Here is a 17,268-nt window from a genome sequence, read left to right on the forward strand (position 1 = left end):
ATGGGAGTGATGGTGTGAGCGTCCCAGTAGTAATGGTGCTGGTGCGGCAAGGAATCACAGAGACGTGTGGTGCAGTTCAGGGCCTTTACTGATGGTATAAAGCAGACTCTCCCGGGAGTACTGGTTAGCAGTAGGGGCCTGGTCAGTCTGTGAGCAAGCAGGATCTCCCCTGGCCAGGTGGAGTTGTAGGCCTCCCCGACTATCTGCACTCTTTCCTGGCTACCTTGCTCTATGCGGGTAGAAGTAGCCCACGTCCCTGAGTATACCGTGTGGTGCTCACCTGTATGGCCGGTGACTTGGGGCCTTCCGTCAGCCTTCGCTTCACGATGGCGGTGCTGGTCCCTTGCTTGTGACCGTGCCTTCGGGTTTCTAAGGCCAGAGGACATGGAATCCCCTGCCTGTTGGATTCTGCTGTTGGACCTGGATGTCCCCACAGCCTCGGACTACGTGTCCGGTATTAGTGTCTTCAGCCAAGGCGAGCTCTCTAGCTTCCAGCCTCTGGCACTCGCTCCTGCTCCTACAGAGCTCCTGTTGTCACTTTCCCTCTCCAGGCTCTGACTGCTCTAATCCCGCCCCAGACCCAGTTTATAAGGGCAGATTCCTCCCCTCCCAGGTCTGGGCGGGCAGTGTTGCATGCTTAGGGCTCCTGACCAGAGAAACCTCCCACTTGCTCTCAGACATAATATCTGTATTACTGTGGTAACCAGACCCCTGGGGTGCCACATTCCCCCCTAGTAAATTTTAGTACTCCGGAACTAAACACATTTTTTTAAAGAAACATAAATACAGGGTATAACAATAACACAATAACATATTTACAAGAAGCTTTAGTTTTTTAAAGGTCACGGCGTGTCCGCAACCGGGTGTCCATATCACCCAAGGTGGCGTTTTAAGCGAAGTAGGGGACCTGTCCAAAGCAAACCCCTTGCGTTGGCCCTGGGCGTGGCTGCAAGGCTGGAGCTAGCTACTTTGGGCCGCAAGTAGGCCACGCCAGACAGGTTTTCTCTTCCGCGGCCGTCTTCACAAGAGGCACCAAGGAGCAACTATCTACAAGAATGTTCCGGTTATCCAGTGTCCATAACCTGTTAGTCCAAAGAAATCTGCAGGGTAACTGAGAAACATAATTAATAACAGGCAACAAACATAAACCATAAACAGTTAAACAGGTAAATTAACAGTGCATTACTTTATATTTTCCAGCGAGCGGGCATCTGACCTCTAGTGACTCTAGTGGACCTACGGAGCTCACTAACTGGTCCTGCACTACAGGGTGTAGGAGGTGTTATGGGTAAGCTGGGCAGCTGTCTGTGTACTCTTTGGCTCACTAGGGGCACGGCAGGCTCACTACTAGCAGAGGGTTGATTCTCCTGTGCTGCTGGTGTGGACTCTTCTGCCTCCTGGGCCGGCTGCTCTTCGAGCTCTACCTGGTCTTCTGTAGGCACTTGAGGGGCTGGCTGGAGAAAGGTGAGGACGGGCACCACGATAGCGTTGTTTACTTGCTTCCAGGACCGGAAAAAGTCTCCGAGTACGGTGGTGATCATTTCCTCCTTTTCCTCTACGGGTTTAGGGTCTTCTTGATCTTCATCCGTGCTTTGCAACTTCTCGGGGCACTTTTTCAGGTGGTCTCTGGAGACAGTGGCTGTGGTCTCTCCTCCATCCTTGCTGATGACGTACACCTTTGGATTATTGTGGCTTGAGGGCAGTACGGTGTACTCGTCCTTTTCCCACTGGTTGTCCAACTTATGGAGCCGCCTTTTTCTTTTCAAGACCTGCTCTCCAGGTACCAGGGGAACAGCGGGAGCATATTGGTTTTAAGTCCTCTCCTGCCTTTCTCTTGATTGACAGAGACTTCGCTCGACGCTCTCTTGTACTTTCCGGTACTGTTGCTGCCCTTCTGTATCCCAGTCTGCTTCTGGCGAGGTGTCCTCGGGTATCAGGACTCCCATATCCAGGTCAACAGGCAGCTTACCAGGTCTTGCTCGCATTAGGTAAGCCGGGGTACAGTTGGTGGAACCTACCGGGATGTGGTTATACAGGTCCACCAGATCGGGCAGTTTCTCAGGCCACAGACTGCGTTCTTCCAGGGGCAATGTTTTTAGCAGATCTATCACCACCTGGTTCATCTTCTCGCAGAGTCCATTGGTTTGGGGGTGATAGGGCGTTGTTCTTATCTTCTTGCAGCCATACAGGTTGCAGAACTCCTGGAAGACCTCCGCTTCAAAGGCTGGTCCTTGGTCCGTCAGCACTTGGTCCGGGTACCCGTGCGGGCGGCAGAAGTGCAGCTGGAAGGCTCTGGCTTCTGTCTGAGCTGTCAGGTCTTTGACAGGGACCACCACCAGGAACCGGGAGTAGTGATCCATGATGGTTAGGGCGTAGACATACCCGCTTCTGCTTGGAGCCAGTTTAACATGGTCCAGAGCGACCAGTTCCAGCGGCTGCCTGGTGATGATGGGCTGCAGGGGAGTCCTCTGGCTGGCACGGTCCCTTCTTCTTAGATTGCACGGGCCACAGTCTCTACACCACCTCTCAATGGCTCCTCTCATGCCTATCCAGTAGAACCGTTCACGCAGCAGGAACTCCAGCTTCTTCCATCCGAAGTGCCCTGCCCCATTGTGGTAGGCCTCCAGCACCATAGCCGCGTCCCGTCTCGGTACCACCACCTGCCAGATCAGTTCATGTGTCCGGGAATTGACCATTCTGCGGCACAACTTCTCCTTGTAGAGAAACAGTCTGCTCTTCTCCGTGCACAGTTGCTTGGTCTCTTCCGGAGCGTCTGGGTCCAGGCGGGCGTCAGCCTGGGTCAGCATCTCCTTTACCAGACGGACTGTGGGGTCACTGTCTTGCGTCTCCGCCCAGTTGTAGTGGGGTAAGCGGTTGAACGTAGCGGATCGCTGGCCCCTCACACGGTGGGAATACTGGGTAATCCCATGACGGTGAAACGCAGGGAGTTCGATCTCTTCCAATTCTTCTGGATCCTCCCCTTCGTCCGGTAGGTTTGGCGTCCTGGACAGGGCGTCCGCTTTGGTATTTGAGCGTCCTGCCCGGTAATTGATGGTGAACTCAAAATTGGACAGGCGGGCCATCCATCTCTGCTCCAGGGCACCCAGTCTTGCAGTGTCCAGGTGTGTCAACGGGTTGTTGTCCGTGTTCACGGTGAACCTGGAAGAGGCAAGGTAATGCTTGAAACGTTCGGTTACTGCCCACACCACTGCCAGGAACTCGAGCTTGAACGAGCTGTAATTCTCAGGGTTTCTTTCCGTGGGTCGCAGTTTTCGGCTGGCGTAAGCAATTACCCGTTCTCTCCCCTGCTGGATCTGGGACAGTACGGCTCCTAGCCCGATGTTGCTTGCGTCCGTGTAGAGGATAAAGGGCTGGCTGTAATCAGGGTACGCCAGGATTTCATCCCCCGTGAGGGCCATCTTCAGCTGGCGGATGGACTCCTCTTCCAGCTTTTCCCATTTGAAGGGTGGCTTCTGGTTTTTGGCCTTCCTGGACTGGCCTATCAGGAGGTCCTGCATAGGAGCTGCCTTCTTGGTAAAACCGGGAATGAATCTTCGGTAGTAGCCTACCAACCTGAGGAACTGCCGCACTTCCTTTATGCTGGATGGTCTTGGCCAGTCCTTAATCACGGTGATCTTGTCAGGGTCGGGGGCTACTCCGTCAGCACTCACCACGTGTCCCAGGTACTGTACCTTTGGCTTCAGTAGATGACACTGTGAGGGTTTTACCTTTAGGCCATAGTTTGCCAGGGCTTCAAACACTTCTGCCAGGTGTTCTAGATGGTCCTCATAGGTCTTGGAATAGACGATGACGTCGTCCAGGTATAGTAGGACCGTCTCGAGGTTCTGGTATCCCAGACAGCATTCCATCAACCGTTGGAAGGTTCCTGGTGCGTTGCAGAGCCCGAACGGCATACAGTTAAATTCGCTGAGTCCCATCGGGGTGGTGAATGCGGTCTTCTCCCGGTCCGCCTCTGCTACAGGAACCTGCCAGTACCCGCTAGTGAGATCCAGAGTAGAGAAGAAGTTAGCAGATTTTAATGCAGCTAAGGACTCTTCTATCCTTGGTAACGGGTACGCATCTTTGTGTGTGATACGGTTGACCTTCCTGTAGTCTACACACATTCTCATGGTGTTGTCTTTCTTTTTCACTAAGACTAGTGGAGCTGCCCAGGGGCTACAGCTGTCCCTAATTACCCCAGCCTCCTTCATGTCTTTTAGCATTTCCTTGGCGTGTTGATAGTGTGCAGGGGGTATGGGTCGGTATCTCTCCTTTATTGAAGGATGGTCTCCCGTGGGGATGTGATGTTCTACCCCCTTTACTCGCCCGAAGTCCAGCGGGTGTTTACTAAACACTCTCTCGTACTCTTGAACCACCCGGTAGACTCCCTGTTTTTGGTGTGGGGGAGTGGAGTCAGTACCCAAATGCAGTTGCTGACACCAGTCCTCTATTGGTTTCTTAGAGCCGTTACCTTCCTCTGGTTGAGATGGAGGCAAGGGTTCCACGGCCTGTACAGAGTTCTGGTTGATGGTGAACAATTTGGCTAGCGTGGCATACCGGGGCAGGTATACTTCTCTCTCCCCGATATTTATGATGCGGACGGGCACCCTCCCATGGCGTACATTGACCACCCCCCGTGCTGTCAAAATGGTGGGACTACTGCCTGAGTAGACGGGTTCTACCATTGCTTTGTAGTCTCTACCTCTTAGACCGATAGCTGGCCGACACCAAATCATCATCTCACTTTTTGGGGGCATGGCAATAGGGAACGGGACACACATTCTCACGCTACCTATCTCACCACCAGATAGTTCCACCTGTTGCCGCTTCATCAGTGCCCGGATCTCTTTTTGGAGCACACGCTGCTGGCTGGAACTGGCATTCTTGGCAACCTGCTGCAAAATAAGAATCACCTCTGCAAGACAGTTTTCAATTACGTTAGTACCTAGGGTGATTTTTGGGTGACTCTCGCGACAGTCAATGTCCACAATGATAAGTCCTTGTGCCGGCAGTTCAACTTTACCGACCTTGATGGTCATTTCCTTAAATCCTATCTGTGGCACGGGCTGACCATTGCTGGTGATAATGCTCAGGTCATCATCTGGGTAGCGGGTTATGTCCGAGTCATTCCAGTACTGCTTGAAGAGCACGTACGGGATGGTGGTGAGCTGTGACCCGGTGTCTAGTAGGGCACTCATAGGAATGCCATCCAGTACCACAGGCAAGACCGGACGTCCCCCTACGTATTTGTCACGCCAGTTTGATGGGCCTGATGATCTTATGCCTGGGGGTTGGCCCTCTACCCCAGGTTGTGCCCGTTTAAATGACAGTACCTTGCCATATGTCCGGGTTGATTGCAGCGGCGGCAGATGGGTCGTCCGTCCTCGTTGTATCTGTGGCTGGGTCTTCCTCTGGCCGGTGGGGTCCTCCTCAGTCGGCGCCACGGGACGTCCTCCGGTCCGGATGCCAGCTGGATCTCTCCTGGAGAAGAGACCTGTAAAGACTGCACAGTTCTGGTTAGCGCGGCAACGCTCTTAGTCAGCTCTTGGACCTGATGGTGCAGGTCTGTAGCCGGGTTATTGTTCAAAGCCTGCGCATCAGCTCCCACAGGCCCTGCAGACAAGGGCGCCGCGTCCTGGTGATAAGTGATAGCAGGGCGCCTGTGGGTCACAGCGCCACCTGGTGCCGGTTCTCGGAGCACCCGGATGGCTCTGTCCTTGAACTGTGCAAAGTCCAGGTCAGGGTCCTGTAAGGCCATTGCCCGCAACTGGGTTCGGTGGGCATTGCACAGTAGACCCTCAATAAATTGTTCGGTCAACAGCTTGTCTTCATTTCCCACGCTGTCAGGGTCTGCCTGCTTAATGGCTCTCAGGGCCTCTTGTAAGTTTAGAGCATAGTCCCTTATACTTTCATGTGCCCGTTGTTTGCACCCGTAAAATCTTAGTTTTATCTCGCCTGAGGTTCGGGTATCAAATGTGTCTTTCAGCCGGTCTAGTATCTCTCTGACAGTCCTCATCTTCCCAGGTGACCAGGACTTTACCTCCCTTTGGGCTGCCCCGATTAGCTGGGCCACCAGGATGCTCACTTTTTGCTCTTCTGTGAGGGGGTATACCTGGAAGAGGCTATCAAGTCTTTCCCTAAAGTCACTTAGGGTATGTGACTCCCCTGAGTACTGGGGTAGCCAGGTTGCCCCCGGGATATAGGGCATGGTGAATGGCATGACCGCTGCAGCGGTTGCGCTGGCGGCCGGTGTGGCGGTGGAGCTCCCCTCGGTGTCCGACATCCTCCTTCCCCCCTAGTGGACCGTGGCCTACCTTGCGATGCTTTTCATCCGTAGGCCGCGGCTCCGCAGTCGATCGTCGGGGTTGAGGACCTGGCGTCGCGCTCCGATGACGTCAGCATCGCTCTTCCTTCCTTCCAGGACCTTACGCAGCGTCGGAGCATGGGGCGGAGCGTGGGGAGGAGCTTCGGATCTCGCGCTCTTTTGGCATCCACGCCCCTCTTCTTCCCGCGCGGCGTCCCGAAGATGGCGTCCGAAGGCGGGAAGCAGCTGCGCATGGCGGGAAGAAGGCAGACTCCGGACGGCGGGAAACTTCACCACAGGTAAGTATAAAAGTCTCTTTTTCAGGCACGCAGTACCCGGTGGTTGCAGGCATGAAATCCTGCCGACTACGCCAAAGCTGACGCGCCCCCTGGGCCTGTGAGGTGCAGGGGGATACCCGGAGCCGGATCGCTGGGGGTTGTAGTCCTCCGTGGCGGTGACCCGGTCCGTGCCCAGGGCGGTCAAACCAGTGGCAGTCTATAGGTAAGAACAATGTCCGACTACGCCACCCGTGGATTGCGATCAGTGAGGACCGCCGCTGCGCTGCCGACCGCTGAGGCTGATGTTGTTTGCGCAGCCGAGTATGGGATAACTCCCCACGGGAGAAGTATTGCCTCAGGGCAGCTAAGGTGGATGATGGGAGTGATGGTGTGAGCGTCCCAGTAGTAATGGTGCTGGTGCGGCAAGGAATCACAGAGACGTGTGGTGCAGTTCAGGGCCTTTACTGATGGTATAAAGCAGACTCTCCCGGGAGTACTGGTTAGCAGTAGGGGCCTGGTCAGTCTGTGAGCAAGTAGGATCTCCCCTGGCCAGGTGGAGTTGTAGGCCTCCCCGACTATCTGCACTCTTTCCTGGCTACCTTGCTCTATGCGGGTAGAAGTAGCCCACGTCCCTGAGTATACCGTGTGGTGCTCACCCGTATGGCCGGTGACTTGGGGCCTTCCGTCAGCCTTCGCTTCACGATGGCGGTGCTGGTCCCTTGCTTGTGACCGTGCCTTCGGGTTTCTAAGGCCAGAGGACATGGAATCCCCTGCAGGTTGGATTCTGCTGTTGGACCTGGATGTCCCCACAGCCTCGGACTCCGTGTCCGGTATTAGTGTCTTCAGCCAAGGCGAGCTCTCTAGCTTCCAGCCTCTGGCACTCGCTCCTGCTCCTACAGAGCTCCTGTTGTCACTTTCCCTCTCCAGGCTCTGACTGCTCTAATCCCGCCCCAGACCCAGTTTATAAGGGCAGATTCCTCCCCTCCCAGGTCTGGGCGGGCAGTGTTGCATGCTTAGGGCTCCTGACCAGAGAAACCTCCCACTTGCTCTCAGACATAATATCTCTATTACTGTGGTAACCAGACCCCTGGGGTGCCACAGACTAGAGATGAGCGTTGTTCTACTCGAACTGTTCGCCAATCTCAAATTCGAGCTGTTTTGGGCGGTGTTCGAGCCGGTCGGCGAACACGAACAATTTGAGAAAAATTCGGCTGTTCGAGGTTATGTTCGATAACTGTTCGTGCACCAAAATCATAACTGGATTTTTTCTCAGTAATGATGAAAATTAATGTTAATACGCAGTTTGAGTGTACAGCGGGGCGGGGGGAGAGGCAGGGGATGGATCTCTGCAGGAACAATGAAGATCTCCATTTTTTTTTCTCTTTCCAGCATTTGCAGTGGGGAGGTGCAATCTGTCAGCCTATCAGCAGCGCACACACGGAGCGAAGTGCTTTTTTTCACACAAGCAAGGGCATGTGTGATTGGCAGTGTATGTCACATGTCCTTGCCCTATAAGACCAAGCCATTTTCCCCGTCGCCACCATTTTCTCACTGCTGCAGCTGCGTGTTAGACGGCACCGCTGTTGCTGTGTGCGCTATACCTTGTTAATTTCAAGCCAATTTTCGCACAAATATACAGATAGCTTGGGAGTAGGGAATAGTTGTGATTGCAGTCCTTTTAAGGACTAGGTTACAGCATTTCCTACGACTTTTATCAAGCAGGTCTGTGCTCTTAAATAGATAGATTGTGGGAGTAAAGACTAATTGTAATTGGAGTCCTTTTCAGGACTAGGTTACATCAGTTCCTATCAGTTTTTGCCAGGCAGGTCTGTGCCAGTGCTGTGCAAGTTTTTTTCACAGCATTTGGCTGAATCTAGCAAAGCTAATCCTTTTTGGCCTATTGCAGAGTGTGTTAGTCAGTGGAGTAGCCTATCTGTGTTGCAAGATATACCACATGTGTATAGAATACCAATTTTTTTACTGCACCTAGTGAAGTAAAATCTTTTGGGCATAGCATCATTCTATTAGTCCATCTATACTGACCTCCATCAGGTTGCAAACTGAATATAATATTTTTCTGCATCTAGCTCTGAAAAAATATTTGGGCTTCTAGCAGTGTGTGGGACTTGGTCTATTAGTCCATCTATACTGACCTCCATCAGGTTGCAAATTAAAAATAATTTTTTTCTTCATTTAGCTCTGAAAAAATATTTGGGCTTCTAGCAGTGTGTGGGACTTGTTCTATTAGTCCTTCTATACTGACCTCCAGCAGGTTGCAAATTGAATATAATTTTTTTCTGCATCTAGCTCTGAAAAAACATTTGGGCTTCTAGCGGTGTGTGGGACTTGGTCTATTAGTTCATCTATACTGACCTCCATCAGGTTGCAAATTAAAAATAATTTTTTTCTGCATCTAGCTCTGAAAAAATATTTGGGCTTCTAGCAGTGTGTGGGACTTGGTCTATTAGTCCATCTATACTGACCTCCATCAGGTTGCAAATTAAAAATAATTTTTTTCTTCATTTATCTCTGAAAAAATATTTGGGCTTCTAGCAGCGTGTGGGACTTGTTCTATTAGTCCATCTATACTGACCTCCATCAGGTTGCAAATTAAAAATAATTTTTTTCTGCATCTAGCTCTGAAAAAATATTTGGGCTTCTAGCAGTGTGTGGGACTTGGTCTATTAGTCCATCTATACTGACCTCCATCAGGTTGCAAATTAAAAATAATTTTTTTCTGCATCTAGCTCTGAAAAAATATTTGGGCTTCTAGCAGTGTGTGGGACTTGGTCTATTAGTCCATCTATACTGACCTCCATCAGGTTGCAAATTGAATAAAAAAAATTTCTGCATCTAGCTCTGAAAAAATATTTGGGCTTCTAGCGGTGTGTGGGACTTGGTCTATTAGTCCATCTATACTGACCTCCATCAGGTTGCAAATTAAAAATAATTTTTTTCTGCATCTAGCTCTGAAAAAATATTTGGGCTTCTAGCAGTGTGTGGGACTTGGTCTATTAGTCCATCTATACTGACCTCCATCAGGTTGCAAATTAAAAATAATTTTTTTCTTCATTTATCTCTGAAAAAATATTTGGGCTTCTAGCAGCGTGTGGGACTTGTTCTATTAGTCCATCTATACTGACCTCCATCAGGTTGCAAATTAAAAATAATTTTTTTCTGCATCTAGCTCTGAAAAAATATTTGGGCTTCTAGCAGTGTGTGGGACTTGGTCTATTAGTCCATCTATACTGACCTCCATCAGGTTGCAAATTAAAAATATTTTTTTTCTGCATCTACCTCTGAAAAAATATTTGGGCTTCTAGCAGTGTGTGGGACTTGGTCTATTAGTCCATCTATACTGACCTCCATCAGGTTGCAAATTGAATAAAAAAAATTTCTGCATCTAGCTCTGAAAAAATATTTGGGCTTCTAGCGGTGTGTGGGACTTGGTCTATTAGTCCATCTATACTGACCTCCATCAGGTTGCAAATTAAAAATAATTTTTTTCTGCATCTAGCTCTGAAAAAATATTTGGGCTTCTAGCAGTGTGTGGGACTTGGTCTATTAGTCCATCTATACTGACCTCCATCAGGTTGCAAATTAAAAATAATTTTTTTCTTCATTTATCTCTGAAAAAATATTTGGGCTTCTAGCAGCGTGTGGGACTTGTTCTATTAGTCCATCTATACTGACCTCCATCAGGTTGCAAATTAAAAATAATTTTTTTCTGCATCTAGCTCTGAAAAAATATTTGGGCTTCTAGCAGTGTGTGGGACTTGGTCTATTAGTCCATCTATACTGACCTCCATCAGGTTGCAAATTAAAAATATTTTTTTTCTGCATCTAGCTCTGAAAAAATATTTGGGCTTCTAGCAGTGTGTGGGACTTGGTCTATTAGTCCATCTATACTGACCTCCATCAGGTTGCAAATTGAATAAAAAAAATTTCTGCATCTAGCTCTGAAAAAATATTTGGGCTTCTAGCGGTGTGTGGGACTTGGTCTATTAGTCCATCTATACTGACCTCCATCAGGTTGCAAATTAAAAATAATTTTTTTCTGCATCTAGCTCTGAAAAAATATTTGGGCTTCTAGCAGTGTGTGGGACTTGGTCTATTAGTCCATCTATACTGACCTCCATCAGGTTGCAAATTGAATAAAAAAATTTTGTGCATCTAGCTCTGAAAAAATATTTGGGCTTCTAGCGGTGTGTGGGACTTGGTCTATTAGTCCATCTATACTGACCTCCATCAGGTTGCAAATTAAAAATAATTTTTTTCTGCATCTAACCCAGCCAATAGTTTTGGCCTAATACCACAGTTTGGCCACTCAGCTCTGCTCGGTTACCATCCATTGTTTTTTTGTGCAAACAACTCCAGAGTTGTGAATTAGTTAACCACCAAAATGAGTGGAAAAAGGCCTGCTGCTGGTGGAAAGGGGAATAGGCGTGTTGGGAAGGGGAAAAAAGGTTGTGTCCGTGGGGTAGGTGCAGAAGAAAGACCATCTTCCAGCCAAACTAAAATGTCTACTTCTTTTAGCGGACAATGTGATAAGATCCCTTTCTTATGGCCACGCCAATCGCTACAAATTCCAGATGAGGCACAAAAACAGCAGGTGCTTCAACGGATATCAAGTGCTCCTTTAAGTGGGCTCTCCTCCACATCAACTTCAACATCACAAATACTCCAGTCCTCAAAGGTGTCACCCAAATCGCACTTGCTTCCTCACAGCTCCCAAATCTCCAGCTGCCCGTCTGAGTATGAGGTAGAACAGATGGTTGAGTCTGCAGAGCTGTTTACTCATACTGTAGCCTGGGAATCAGAGGTCGACTCCAGCGCTTCTGTGAATCCAGACGAGGAAATGATCTGCACTGATGCCCAGAATCTTTATGAGTCGGATCCAGGACCAGACGCAGAAGGTTCTGACCATAATGTAGACCCTCATTCCCAAACTGTAACTCCTGTTGGTGGAGACAATGAGGAAGACGATGATAAGACTCAAATACCTGATTGGAGCGACAACTTTAGTTTTTTGTCAGGGCAGGAACAGGTTGGCTCTGAGGACGACGGGTGTGATAACGCACAGGGTGATGATGATGAGGTCGGAGATCCCACTTACTGTCAACCCACAGTCAGCCAAGAGATGAGGTCAGCAGAGGAGGTGGAGGAAGATGCTAGTGACGACGAGGTCAGGTTGCGCCTTCCTGGACAGAGACATAGTACTGGAAGCACGTCAACAACTGCATCCTCAAACACAACTCTGCCTCTCACCACAAGTCGTGGTGGCTCTTCAGGTCGCATGGGTGCTAAGCCTTGCATAGCCTGGGCATTTTTTCAGATCGATAAAGATGACCCAACTCGTGTTATCTGTAACATGTGTCAGCAAAAGCTAAGTAGAGGCCAAAAAATACATAGTTTGAGTACTTCATGCATGAACCGGCACATGGACATGAAGCATAAGTTGCAGTGGGAAGCTCAGTGTGCTACAATGCGGCCTAGCCGGCCGGGCCAACCAACGTCTGCCATATCTTATGCATCCGCGGCCTCTTCATCCTCTGTGACTGGGGGGACAGCAGTCACACCTGTTTTGGGGCGCAGACCTGCCACCTCTTTACCCGCAACAGCCAGCGTGATTGGCAGGTCATCATTTTCTTTGGAGGTGGTAACACCAGCTGGTCTTGAGCGCTGTCCGACATCGATAGCACCACCTTTGGATCAAGGCAACCTAACATGTCCGCCTGCATCTTCCTCACAGACCGGCAGTTTGCCGGGGACACCCTTATCAACCCCGTCTAAGCACAATAGCCAGCCCTCGGTCCCTCAGATGTGGACAAGTAAAAGACCATTTCCTCCTAGCCATGAGAAAGCTAAGAGGTTGAATTTCACCATCTGCAAGCTCTTGGCTACAGAAATGCTGCCTTTCCGCCTGGTGGACACAGAGGATTTTCGAGACCTTATGTCCGTCGCAGTGCCCCAGTACCAGATGCCCAGTCGGCACTACTTCTCAAAGAAAGGTGTGCCTGCGCTCCACCAGCATGTCGCACACAACATCACCGCTTCTTTGAGAAACTCTGTGTGTGACAGGGTGCATTTCACCACAGACACTTGGACGAGTAGACATGGACAGGGGCGTTACATGTCGCTGACTGGGCACTGGGTAACTATGGTGACAGCAGGACAAGGGGCTGCTGTCCAAGTCTTGCCGTCCCCACGAGTTGTGCGTCAATCCTCTTTATGTCAAAGTTCCTCCACTGCTTCTGCCTCCTCAACCTCCTCTCGGTCTTCCACCTGCACCCAAAGCCTGTCTGGTCATGCCACAAGCTTTCTAACTGCGCAGAAGGGATCCTGCACACCTCCTTACTATGCTGGCAGTAGGGCTCAACGTCATCAGGCGGTTTTTACATTGAAATGTCTGGGAAATGTGAGTCACACAGCTGAGAAGTTGTGGTCAGCTCTGGAGAACCAATTTCATGAATGGTTGTCTCCACTGGACCTGAAACCAGGGAAGGCCGTGTGCGACAATGCTGCAAACCTGGGTGCGGCCCTTCGCCGGGGCAATGTCACACACGTGCCTTGTATGGCTCACGTGTTGAACCTGGTTGTCCAGCAATTTTTAGCCCACTATCCCAGACTAGATGGCCTTCTGCAGAGGGCACGGTCGCTGTGTGCTCACTTCTGCCGTTCGCATCCCGCAGCTCAGCGACTTACATCTCTACAGAAGTCGTTGGGCCTGCCACTTCACCGGCTAAAATGCGATGTGCCTACCCGGTGGAATTCAACTCTGCACATGTTGCAGCGACTGTGGCAGCACCGACAAGCCCTGGTGCAATACGTTCTGACGTATAGCCTGGGCCAATGAGATTCAGAGGTGGGGCAAATCACGCTGGAGGAGTGGTCTCAGATCAGGGACCTACGCACCCTTCTGCACAGTTTTGAAATGGCGACGAAGATGTTTAGTGCTGACGATGCCATTATCAGCATGACTATTCCGGTGATTTACATGCTGGAGCACATGTTAAACAGAATTCGGAGTCAGGTGGTGGCACAAGAGGAGGTGGAGGAAGTAGAGGAGGAGGAGTTGTATGCGGAAGGGCTAACATCTGCAAGGTCCAGACGGTCGGCAGCACCAAGGCGGCAGGCATGTGAGGTTGGGGGAGATGATTTTACCAGGGCGCATGGTAGCAGCCAAACTAGTGAGGAAGGTGCAGGAGCCCAGGAAGAAGTGGAGGACGAACTGATGGAAGACTCATCAGATGAGGGAGACCTTGATCACATTTCTGTTGTGCGAGGTTGGGGGGAGAGGACAGAGGAAGGAAGCATGATTGTTACCTCGCCACCAACACAACAGGGACTTGGTGCTCCTGGATGCGCAACACACATGAGTGCCTTCTTGCTGCACTACCTGCAACATGACCCTCGAATTGTGAGAATTAGAAATAATCCTGACTACTGGGTTGCCACACTGTTAGATCCCCGGTACAAAAGTAAATTTGCAGAAATTATTCCTGCCATAGAAAGGGATGCACGCATGCAGGAGTATCAGCAGAGACTGTTGCAGAATCTTACATGTGCTTTTCCACAAAATACCAGTGGTGCACGTAGTGAATCTCACAGTTCCAACTTGCCAACCGTGGGACCGTCAAGTGTTCAGCACTCAAACCGTAACAGAACCACAGTATCTGCTGGTAACATCAATTTTGCGGAATCATTTCACCACTTTTTTAGCCCATCCTTTGCAAGGCCACAGGAGACAAGAAGTCTGACACATAGTCAACGCCTAGAGACGATGGTACAGGAGTATCCCCAAGTAAACATTGAAGCCACGACTGTGTCACTGGACCCTTGCTCTTTTTGGGCTTCCAATCTGGATAAATGGCCGGAGCTAGCCACTTACGCCTTGGAGATCTTGTCATGCCCCGCAGCCAGCGTTCTGTCTGAACGTGTGTTCAGCGCTGCTGGTGGTGTGCTGACAGATAAGCGCACGCGGCTCTCCACTGATAATGTAGACAGACTCACGTTCATAAAGATGAACAAATCATGGATCCGAAACGACTTTTCTACCCCTGTGTCATCCTGGGGAGAGTAAAAGCTTGATGATTGGTTAAAATCACCCTACCAACCGTTTTAAGCTTTCAAATTACTAATCATGTTTATCTGTATCTTGACTGGAAAATAATTTGGGCTTTGTAGCAGTGTGCAGCACTGATCCTATTAGGCCATCTATAATAAGCTTCACCAGATTTAAAATTAAAAATAATTTTTAGCTGCATCTAGCCCGGAAAATAATTTTGGGGCTTCGAGATGCGCAAGACACATAAGTGCCTTCTTGCTGCACTACCTGCAGCATGACCCTCATATTGTCAGAATTCGAAGTAATCATGACTACTGGGTTGCCACACTCTTAGATCCCCCAAACTTTTCGATCAACCTTTTCATTTTAATAAAGACCAAAAAAATGGTCATTTTTGAAATTATAAGCATTAGCAGGTTGTTAGAAACTGAAATCAAACAGTTTTCAACTCAAAACTTTATTCTAGGTGATGTTACATTTTCACATAGGACCCCTTGTTCGAAAGGAGCTTCTGAACTCTCTCGTCCATTGAATTTGTCAGGTTTTGGATGGTTTCTGCTTCAATTGTTTTGCATGAGGACAGAATACCCTCCCAGAGCTGTTGCTTAGATGTGAACTGCCTCCCGCCATCATAGACACTCCTTTTAATGATGCTCCAAAGGTTCTGAATGGGGTAGAGGTCAGGGGAGCATGGGGGTCACACCATAAGTTTGTCCCCTTTTATGCCCATTTCAGCCAGAGATGCAGATGTTTTATGTGCAGCATGAGATGGTGCATTATCATGCAGAAAAATGATCTTGCTGTGAAATACACGGTTCTTCTTCTTGAACCATGGCAGGAAGTGCTGTTTGAGAAAATCCACATACATTATGGAGTTCATCTTTAGCGCCTTCAGGGATCCTAAAGGGGCCGACAATCTCTCTCCCCATGATTCCAGCCCAAAACATTACTCCACCTCCTCCTTGTTTTCGCTGTAGCCGTGTTTACGTGGGGTGTCCATCAACCAGCCATCCTCCACTCCATTCATCTGGACCATCGAGCGCTGCACGGCACTCATCCGTGAACAAAACAGTTTTGAAATCAGTCTTCATGTAATGTTTGGCCCACTGGAGCCGTTTCTGCTTGTGTTAAGTGGATAGAGGAGGTCGACAGGATGGCATATGCACAGCTGCAAACCTCTGAAGGACCCTGCATCTTGTTGTTCGGGGGACGTTGGAGGCACAAGCAGCTTCAAAAACTTGTCTGCTGCTATGACAAGGCTTTTTTGCCGCTGCTGTTTCAACCTGACGTAATTGCCTGTAGGAAAGAGTCCTCAATTTGCCCTTATCAGCACGCACACGTGTGTACTGTGAATCAGCTACATACTTCTTGATTGCCAAGACACTTCATCCTGATCATCGCACAATGTTGATTGTAGTCATGCCTTGACCTAAACACTCCACAATTTGTTGCTTCTCAGCAGCCGACACATCCTTTTTCTTTCCCATTTTGGCAGAAAATGTAGGCTGCTTAATAATGTGAGAGAGCCTTCTTAGGTAGTCTTGCCTTTCATTGGACACACCTGCCAAACTAATTAGCACAGGTGTCTGCAATTGCTTACAGTGATATAAAGAGCCCTGACACACATCACCATCAATGAGTTTAACTGACAAACAAACAAATTCTTCCCTTATCACTCCTAAACACTTTTTGCATAATAATTTGGAACGCGGTGTACATGTGCTTTTCCACAAAACACCAGTGGTTCACGTAGTGAATCTTACAGTTCTAACTTGCCAACCGTGGTCTGTATGGAATTGTTCAATAAAGGGCCCAAAATTAAGACAACATAGATGGGAGAGGTCTCTATGAATAGGAATTCCTAAGTATTTGATACCCTGTGAGGGCCAGGCAAAGGGAAAGTTGGACTGGATGGAATCCTATATGGATTTAGGGAGGGAGACATCGAGGGCCTCAGACTTTGCTGCATTGATTTTAAAATTTTACCATGTAACAAAGTGATCTATTTCAGTCATAACAGCAGGGATGGATATATGTGATTGAGTGATATATACTAGGACATCATCAGCAAATAGAGAGCACTTGTCCTCGGTGCCTCCCACCTCAATCCACCTAATATTGGGGTTATGGCGAATTGATGAGAGCAGGTGCTCCGTCACTAGGATGTATAAGAGAGGGGACAGAGGACATCCCTGCCTTGTCCCATTGGTGATTGTGAAAGGTGATGAAAATGTTCTGACGCACCCCCTGGGCCTTGGGACACCCGGAGCCGGACCCTTTTTGGTGGATGCTGGTGGTTGTAGTCTTCGTGGCGGCGATCCGGTTCCGTGGCTCAGGGCGGTCAAACCAGTGGCGGAACTATTTATGTGGTTTTGATGTTTAAATGTCCGACTACGCCACCCGTGGATTGCGGTCAGAGTGAACCGCCGCTACAGGGCAGACCGCTAAGGCTGGTGTTGTGGGTGCAGCAGAGCGTAGCATAACTCCCCACGGGAGGAGTATAGCCTCAGGGCAGTGTATGCAGAGGATGGGGGTGATGGTGCAGGGCAGCAGCAGTAACGACACGGAGTCAGTGATGCAGTTCAGGGCCTTTACTCACAGTTCTTATTATCCAGACA

This window comes from Phyllobates terribilis, unplaced genomic scaffold (genome assembly GCF_046119375.1).
Source record: "Phyllobates terribilis strain yellow unplaced genomic scaffold, ASM4611937v1 Scaffold_11__3_contigs__length_659146591, whole genome shotgun sequence".
Taxonomy (NCBI): domain Eukaryota; kingdom Metazoa; phylum Chordata; class Amphibia; order Anura; family Dendrobatidae; genus Phyllobates; species Phyllobates terribilis.